At 33.1% G+C, this 9266-nt stretch overlaps 1 protein-coding gene across 1 annotated transcript in view; it reads right to left on the bottom strand.

Moving 5' to 3' along the window:
- Adgrl3 (adhesion G protein-coupled receptor L3) overlaps positions 1-9266 on the bottom strand; it is a 790900-nt gene that overhangs the window by 8358 nt on the left and 773276 nt on the right. The gene's annotated exons all lie outside the window — the stretch shown is intronic.

The following is a 9266-nucleotide window of genomic DNA, read 5'->3' as shown; positions in this document are numbered from 1 at the left end:
TGTAAATCAATGGATGTGTAACTGATGTGATTCTGCAATCTGTGTATGGGGTGAAGGTGGGAGTTCATAACCCACTTGAATCAAAGTGTGGAATATGATATGTCAAGAAATTTGTAATGTTTTGAACAACCCACAATAAAAAATTAAAAAAATAATAACATCATAAAAATAGATAAACTAGGATAACAAAACCAAAACTTTACAGTTAGCAACTACAACAAAAAATGAATAACAAAGTATCTCTATGCACTCCAAAATACAAGTAAATAGGAACAAACCATCAATATCAATAATACTTATATAAAGAATTATAGGAGGGATCAGAATGAAGTAATTGAGCATTTGAATGAAAGGAAATGAGGAGAACCCTAAAATTCTCTCAGAATTTGTACCAGAATACTGTTGCTGAAATTGAAACCTGGTAAAACAAAACAAAAATCACCAAAGTGATACATTAGGCAAAATCCAGACTGTTGTAAACTACACACAGCAAGTAACATGGTTTCTTCAACAACTCCAAATTAAGGGGGAGTAAGGAGATAGCCAGATGAGTAGGAAGCATTACATATGACTCCTAATTCAAGCAAAAATGAGATAATTAAGAGCTGAAAATATGAACATTGACTAGATGTTTGAGCATCTTAAAATTATTTTAATTTTCATTATTTGTGTATAAGCAGTATAAAAGTTACATATAAATTTAAACTGTTGTTATACCTTGAAGAGATGTATTAAAATATATATGGATAAAATATTATTATTCTTTCATAAGAAGTAATGCTATATAAAAATGATATCCATCAAAACAAAATGGGAAGGGTAAAAATGGCTAGGAATATAGATGAAACAACCCTTGCCATTTGTTGATAATGGTTGAAGGAGGATGGTAAGCACATAAGTATGTGTGGTATTCTATTTTGATATATGTTTAAACATTTTCATATTAAATAAAAAATGTACACACCTTTTACCTGGTAATCTGGTAATTTTATTTTTAAGAGTTAATCTACAAATACAGCAACATAAGGATTTCTAAAAAAGAACACAAAAAGATTTAGAACTAAATAAATGGGAGGTTGGACCTAATTAAAGACATATGACTATTATGGGCTGCAGGGGGATAAGAGAGGATAAAAGGGAGGGTGGATACAATCAAAGTGCATTTATATGTGTGTAAAAAATGTCACACAGAAACCCTTTATTTTGTAAAACTAATATGTGCCAATAATCATAGATTCAAAAATGATAAAAAATACACATGTACATTACATAGTAAGCTCTCTGAGACTATTTACAATGTAAAAAAAGAAAAAGCAGGTTGCTGAAAGTTATTTCTCCTAAGCAATGTATTAAATCTCTATATAGAAATTCAGATCAGTGAAAACTACGTAATTATATAAGTATGTAAATATATGCATATACATATACATGTGTGGGCATTCCCAAATGGGCACCCATATATAACGGCATCTCCCTAGAAAGTTTTTGAAATAATATGCACCAAACTGGTTTATGTGACAAATTTTATGAGATGCTTTTGTTTTTTTCATTATCTCTTATCCAATCATTTGACACTTTTTTTTTAAATTTAGTGCCTACTATGTGCCCTGAACTAGGTACAGGAACTATACTAATTAATACTATTAATATAAATTACTTTATTTGTGGAAATATAATCTTAAGAGAAAAGTAATATGACTGATAAATACGAATTATGATATGGCATGAAAAATAAGAAACAATGAAGAAAATTAGAAGGAAGGGAGATTGCTGAAATTTGAGATCAGATAACCAGGAATTCATATTGAGATGGTGAATTTTTAGTGAAGAAATGAAGTAAGTGCAAGAAATAATAGTGAGGATTCCTAGGGAGGAGCTCAGAAGCACAAATTCTTTTAGCAGGAAAACACCTTTAAATCTGAGAAATAGCTTGGAGAATGGTGTGGCCGAGAGAGAATAAGAAGAATAGGGCAGGATGAATTCAGACAGGAAACTGGGTGCTCAATCATGTGGGCTCCTGTGTGACTTCATATATTACACCTTCTGTAAAGGGAGAGACCATCAGATATCTCTATCTGATGCTATATTGATTTTGGAGACTGTTCTTCTGTAGTCGTTTTGTTGTAATTTATAAAAAGTTTGCTGCTTTTCATATGAAAAGACATCTGTATTTATCTACATTTAATTTTAAAGTCTTGCCATTTCGAAAAAATAAAAACATTAACTGCTCCTTGTAAATAATCTGTTTGATAACCCATGGAGCCAAACTTTGAATCAATTTTAGTCATGTGTAACCATTGACTAAAACACATCCCTTCATGTGTCTCTGCAACAAATTGTACTCTTCCTGATTGCTCCTCATGATTCCTGTGGGTAAGCAAAAGATGAAGATACAGAGATACATCTAGGAATGTTCACCTAAGCAGCATTTTACCAAGTGTTTTTACCAATTAGTTACTTGAAACCTACAAATGATTGGATCATGCTAGTCATGTGCCTTGTATGTTATCTGAGCAGGGATTTATATCTATATTGAAAATTTTCCGTGGAATGGCATGATTTCACCGAGAATACTGGATCTTCAAAAATAACATCATATATGTGACTACCTCCCCACCCTAATACATAGTACAGCATGTATTAAGTGGCACCTCGTGGTGTGTTTGCCATTATGGTCCTTGCTAAACCTTATCTAGTGATGTTTATTTTTTTCTTTGCTTTCTTTTTCTTTTATTGCTTTTTGTACATTTCAACATTACATTCCTTTCTTTCTTCTCCTCCTCTTCCTCCTCCTTTCTTGATCTGAATAGGTTCTGTTCTACTTCTTTTGATATTATTCATTTTTAATTGACAAATATATATATATATATATATATATATATATATATAAATAATAGTATTTGGCTTCAAACTGTGCAGTGAAGTGTTGGTATAGATAGCTTTTATACATGACTCAAAAAAGAAAAGAAATATTTGCGTTGCCATCAGATTTTAATTGAAGCATACTTTACTATCTTTTGACTAAGTACTTCATCCCCATTTTCATAATGATTACAAACTTGAGAGGAAGTGCTTCTCATAACTGCAGGATGGTAATGAGAAATCATGCTGTGTTGAAGCTAAAGGACAACTGAGATTTCCTCTACAATGAAATGGAATCCAGAAGAGATTAGAATTAAATAGAATTGTCCTGTACTATGCACTTTATATGGAGAACTTGATGCAAATCTTTAGTTTAATGTTGTGAGGTAAAGCCCTGTCATTCTCTCCTTAAGTTTGAAGAAATTAATTGTTATTACCATTTCTCATACTGGCCTAAACAAGAAAACAATTTTTCTGACTGATTCCCTGCTTGGTCCTTTAAGATTTATGCTTAGTTATCATAACAAAAATATATAAATAACAATGACTAAAACAACACTGAGGTTTATTTGCTCTCAGGTTAAGGAAGCTGGTGCAGTGAGTGTTGTACAAAAGCTGTGCAGTCACCAAGGGCCTCTGCTTCTCTAGTCCCTCTTTAGCATCTGGCTTTCTTCACAAGGTTGTTTCAAGATGGCTGCTAGTGTTCTAGCCATCATAGTCCCATTCCAAAAAGATTAAAAAGGAATGGAAGGAGTGTAAAAGACTCACTACTAGCTGAGGCAGCCCCTTTTAAGGAGGCTTTCAGAAGCAATACAGGAGGTTACTCCTCTACCCCTGCCATTTGTTATTTTACTTTCTTGCAATTTCAAATATGCACATTCAACTCCAGAAAAATATTATTAAATGAAAAATCTAGAAGTAAAGAATTTATAAAATTTTAATTTTGCATTGTTCTGATTAACGTAATGAAATCTCATGACATTCTGCTCCTACAGCACAGATATGCATAATAACTTTGTCCAGCATATCCACACTGTATATGTTTCCTGCCATTAGTTACCTATTAACCATCTTGGCTGTCCCAGTATTTCAGTACTTGTGTTCAATTATCCCTTATTTCACTTATTAATGGCCCTATAGCACTAGAGTAATAACACTGGCATTCAGATGTGCCAAAGAGAAGCCTTGAACTGCTTCTTTTAAATGAAAAGGTAAAAGCTCAATTAAATAAGGAGAGAAAAAAATACATATGTTCAGATGGGAAATGTGATAAAATGAATCTTCTATATATGAATTTGTGAAGAAGGAAATAAGAAACTCTTGCTTGTTTTGCTGTCTTACCGCAAATTGCAAAAGTTAAGGCCACAGTACCCAAGTGTTTAAATAAGATGGAAAAAGCATGAGATTTGTGGGTGGAACCATGTACATAAAGTGTGTACTGACTGATGGTACCTTGTTGCTTTGGGTCTATGTAAAGACTTCAGCAAGGGATCCCTAGGAACAAATGATAATGATATTTATTGAAAGTAAGGGATGATTACACAGATTCAGGAATTGGTTTAGATGAAAAATATAAATATTACTAGTTAGGCTATATGTACTGATGAAGATGTTACTGCTATATTTATGTCAAAATTGAAAAACTTGATTAAAAAGATAGGATAACATCCAAGGTAAATATTTGATTATGATGAAACCTGACACTTCCAGAAGAAAATGATCAATACAAGGTATATATAAAAGTGAAAAAGAGGAAATAATATCTTCCAATAACTGCATTCTTCCAAATGGGTTCAGTAAAAAACTTTCAATGACAACAGATTGCTAAATATCATCTCTGTCTGCTCCTGACATCCAGCCACTGACAGTCATGGTATGATGGTCATCAAAGAGCACCCATCTCAGATGGTACTCCTTTTGATTTTTTTATCAGAAGGTCAGTAGAACCCTATCATTAACATCACGATACCTGCATCATGCACTCACTTTATCTCATTACACAGTATATTATCCACAGCATCACAAGAAGAGTAAGTTCAGTTCTACATTTTAATAAAAAGAGGTGTCACATTCATATAACTTTAATTACAGTATATTGTTATTGTTGTTAACCTCTTACTATGTCTAATTTGTCCATTAACCTTTTCAATAGATATGTATATATAAGAAAAAACATAGTATATGTATAGGGTCTTCAGGCTTATTTGGTAAGGTTGTTGGAATATATACCTCACAGATAAGCGGGAACTACTATCAAAATAATTTCTGCTTACATTTCATTTGCCACTACTAGGTGCAAGAAAAGATGGTAACAAAGACTTTACTTGGGAAAATTGCAGTTTGAGTAGATATCACTGTTTATTTAGTAAGAATAATCAGAGTTTACTTATACGTATATTCCTTATGTGTATCAGGCACATGTACGTAATAAGTTCTAAGTGCTTTTGATAGACTAATTACTCTCATAACTCTATAAGGCAGGTGCAATTCTTATTCTTGGTATGTAGATGAGGAAACTTAGGCATAACTTGTATAGGTTCAAAAATAAGCCAAACTTTGAAAATTTCCTTTAGGTTTCACAGTGTGTACTCCTAATCATTAACCCAAAAGCTAGCAAGATTTTTTTTTTTTTTTTGAAAAGCGCCAGATAATAAATATTTCACATTTTTGGGCCATAAGGTCTCTGTACAACTATTCTACCATTGAAACTCAAAAGCATCCAAAGACGACACTAAATGCATGGTCATGGCTGGGTTCCAGTAACAGCCTGCAGGCTGAGTTTTGCTGACCTCAGCAAATACCATCAACCTCTGTAAAAGGAAAACCAATGGTCAGGGAGGTAACATGCTGTTCATTCAGAGTGAGTCTACTCAGTTACTCCTCCTCAGCATCTTGGCTATAAAAGAGAACAAACAGAATGTGCTGACTCAGACAAGGTTTAGAAATCAGTGGATCATGTCCTTAGAAATGGATCTCTAAGTTGGTTTTGAGTTTGATTTTCTTTTTTTGTATCTTATCATTTATACCCCTAATAAACATTTGGTTTATACTTTGTTGGAGGAAACATAATACATTTTAGCATATAAAAGGTACTGGTAATCCCATTATTAAGAAATGTTTTTAAATTTATTTAATCATCTCCTAAATTTACTTGACCCACAGAAAGCACTCCCACCACATGCGCACACACATATACAATTTGAAACAACAAAAGATTATTGGAATAGTTTAGGAAATATTGACCTGACTCTTAATGTAGCTTCTTTATGTTGTATTGCTGTAGAAATGCTATCATGATAGAGATGATTTTGAAGGTATAATAACTTTTTCTAAACCCTGAGTAAGAAACACGATCAAAATGTATAAACTCCACTTTACTAGGGAACCATTAAGCTTACTTTAAAATTCCTACATTGTTTTTTGTTTGTTTGTTTTCTTGTCAGGGAAGAACTACAAAATGGAAACAGTAATCCAAAGGCTTTATCTATAGTTCTTTGTAACTCAATTTTTAATGTAATAAACCTTTTCTTGCTAAGCTATGATAGCTTTTGGCAGAGAGAATCACCATAGCAGGATGTGTGGCACTTGGAAGTGACAATCTGCATCTTCCTTTTTTCTCTTTTACTTTCCTTTCCCAAACATACTGTAGCTTGAGGATTGAGTTGAATTTCTAAGTGGACCCCCGACAAGGTTTATTACAAAGGACCTCTGACAATAGCCACCAAGTAAAATGCAGGCCAGATTATCCCTCTTGTCATTTCAAAAACTATTTGTTGGATACCTGTAATAAGCAAAGCATTGTATTAGGCATTGTACTAAATGTTAGCAAAATAATTGTAAATAATTATTTGGCTAAGCCAGTTTTATCTAGCAATAGTTATGTATTTATTAGTATACCCACTCTAATGGAGTACTGCAACTTAATAGGTAGTAGTAAATAAATATCTAATGAGATAATTGAATCTCAACAGGGACATAGTTGCTGACTAGCATTCTAAAACTCTGGAGACTTCAGAGTTGCTGTTTATGTAACCAAAAAGGTTTTATTGTATGCATAGATGGTCTGCATTTTCCCTCTAAAGGATAGATTTTACAGCACCTATTTTCTGAAACCGACACATCAGAATTTATTTGTAGCACAATGTGCTTTGTTACAATAGTCTTGAGAGTTATAATCCTTTTAAGCACTCCCTTAACTTGAAAGCATTTTCAAACACTCTGGGCATGCGACTACATAAGCCCCAAGTGTGATTTAATCCTCAGTATTTGGGGTTCTCAAAGCTGAGATTCTTCTGAGAAAAGTTTAAGTATACATTGATTTTGTACACTGTTAGCATTTGTCTGATATGAAGGGCAATGAAAATGGCTGATCATTCTATTACCTTCAAAGTTCCAAAATTGTGCAACTGTTTTAAAGTACAGCCTATACACATAGATAAAGATACGGTTCTCTCTTTAATATCAAGTTCCACAACTCTGAAATTATACTTTTAAAATCCAGCAAAAATTCAATAAAGCACTATCGTTCAATTGAATTTTTTCAACTTGGCAAAATTTAATCTTATCTGTAATTAAATCGCAATTAGCTTTTAATTATTCTAATTAAAGATTGATATCATTTCCTTATGATGGTCTCCCCTGTAGCTTGTTTTAAATTAACTCAACTGGGAATTAAGCAATTTCTTCTAATATATGTCTGAATCTCTGAGTCTCAGATTTGGACTCTTCAAATAAAATTTTTCAAATAAGACCACTCAAGTTTTTATTATTGTCTAGAATTTAGTACTTCTGGAAATGCTTCAAAAGAAAAATCAAAATTTAGTCACTCTCTCTAGTTTGTTTATTCATAAAATCTTGATAACTACTCCCAGTCAGAATAAAATTGAAGATTCTCATAAACAAAGCACAGCTGTAGTACATATGGATCTTTGTGCAGAGAAGAGGTAGGCTTGTCTTTGTTCTCTTTTCTGGCATTCTCTGGTAGTTGGAATCCTGTGATATTATAATATAATGGTTCCCTTGACCCAAGACTGTGGAGGATCCTGAAAAAAAAAATATATTTTTTTTCATGTTTTCATTCCAGTTGTTTATGATGGTGATGGTTTTGTTTGTGTGTATGTGTGTGGTATGTGTGTGTGGGGGGGTGTATATGTATGTGTGGCTTGTGTGTGTGTGTGTGTGTGTGTGTGTGTGTGTCTGTGTGTTGGAAGATTAGATCAGTAATCCATGTTCAAATAAAATAATACAATGCTTAAGTGCAAAGTAAAGTATGCCTTTGGGAAAGTCTCCCCAATTTCATGTGAAGGATTATTTCTAGCTGGAAGCTTCTGTGTCACTGCTCTGCTCTTTGGATGTATATATTGTGGTAGTGTGTATCCCTTAGCTACAAGCCTTCAGGCCTGGTGAGAATAAGAGCTTTTCTGGATAACTTTTGCTAATCCTGGATTAAACCTAACAGTATTTTCATTTCTACTTTTTTTTTTTTTTGAGAACAAGAGTTTTCATCAAAGCCAATTTAATTATCTTTTCAAGGATTCATAAGAGTAGATGTTCTGCATTTGAAAATTTCAACATTACAGAGTGAAATTCCAGTACTTCAGAATGAGAGAAGAATGACCAGAAGAATCAAACACTAATCCTGATTTTATACTGTTTACAATTAAGTCCTATTAAAAAGAGATAGAAATTAATTATAACCTATAGAAACGTATAGCTTTGTAATACTAACTGAAATGTGACTTATTTGCTGCTTTTGATTAACATCACACAGGTGAAACAGAAATGGAGTAACATGAACAGAGTTGAACTCAGATGTGAAGTGTGTTGTAGATCTGAAAGGGTGAAGTTTGTAAGACTTGTGGCTCAGGTATACTAGCAAGCTGTAGCATCATAGGAACTGATACTACTACAGGTGTGTTTGTACAGTTTTCCCCTCATGCCAGCTTCTGATAAGACTTTGCTGATCCAGTTGGAGAGATTATGAGTGACTTGGGATGAGTCAATTATGGTACACTATCCCCTGGGCAAAACTGAACTAGGGAAGGTTTAAAAGAATCAAGCATGGTAAATCTGAATGCTTCCTTAAAATTTGTCTAAACCAAAGGTTGTAGGAAAGAATTCTTTCATATTCTGGTGGAGCTATTTGGAAATCCAAATCTATATCCAATATTACTCTGTCCACAAAAAAAGAGGATGTCCTGTTTCAACAATAAGAATAGATTGTTAATTCTTAAGCATTTATTATTTATCAGGCACTGTTCTAATCACTTTGGCAACTGATGGTTTTAACTCTATTATCCTCTCCATTTACAGATTCAGAAACTAAGATGTTGACAGGAATTTGCTCAAATTCATGAGACTGGAAGATGGGGAAAATCTGGCTTTTAAGTCATGTAGTCTAGATT

Source organism: Marmota marmota, unplaced genomic scaffold, assembly GCF_001458135.2.
Source record: "Marmota marmota marmota unplaced genomic scaffold, marMar, whole genome shotgun sequence".
Classification (NCBI taxonomy): domain Eukaryota; kingdom Metazoa; phylum Chordata; class Mammalia; order Rodentia; family Sciuridae; genus Marmota; species Marmota marmota.
Note: the sequence above shows the minus strand (reverse complement) of the source record. Positions and strands in the feature narration are given on the sequence as shown.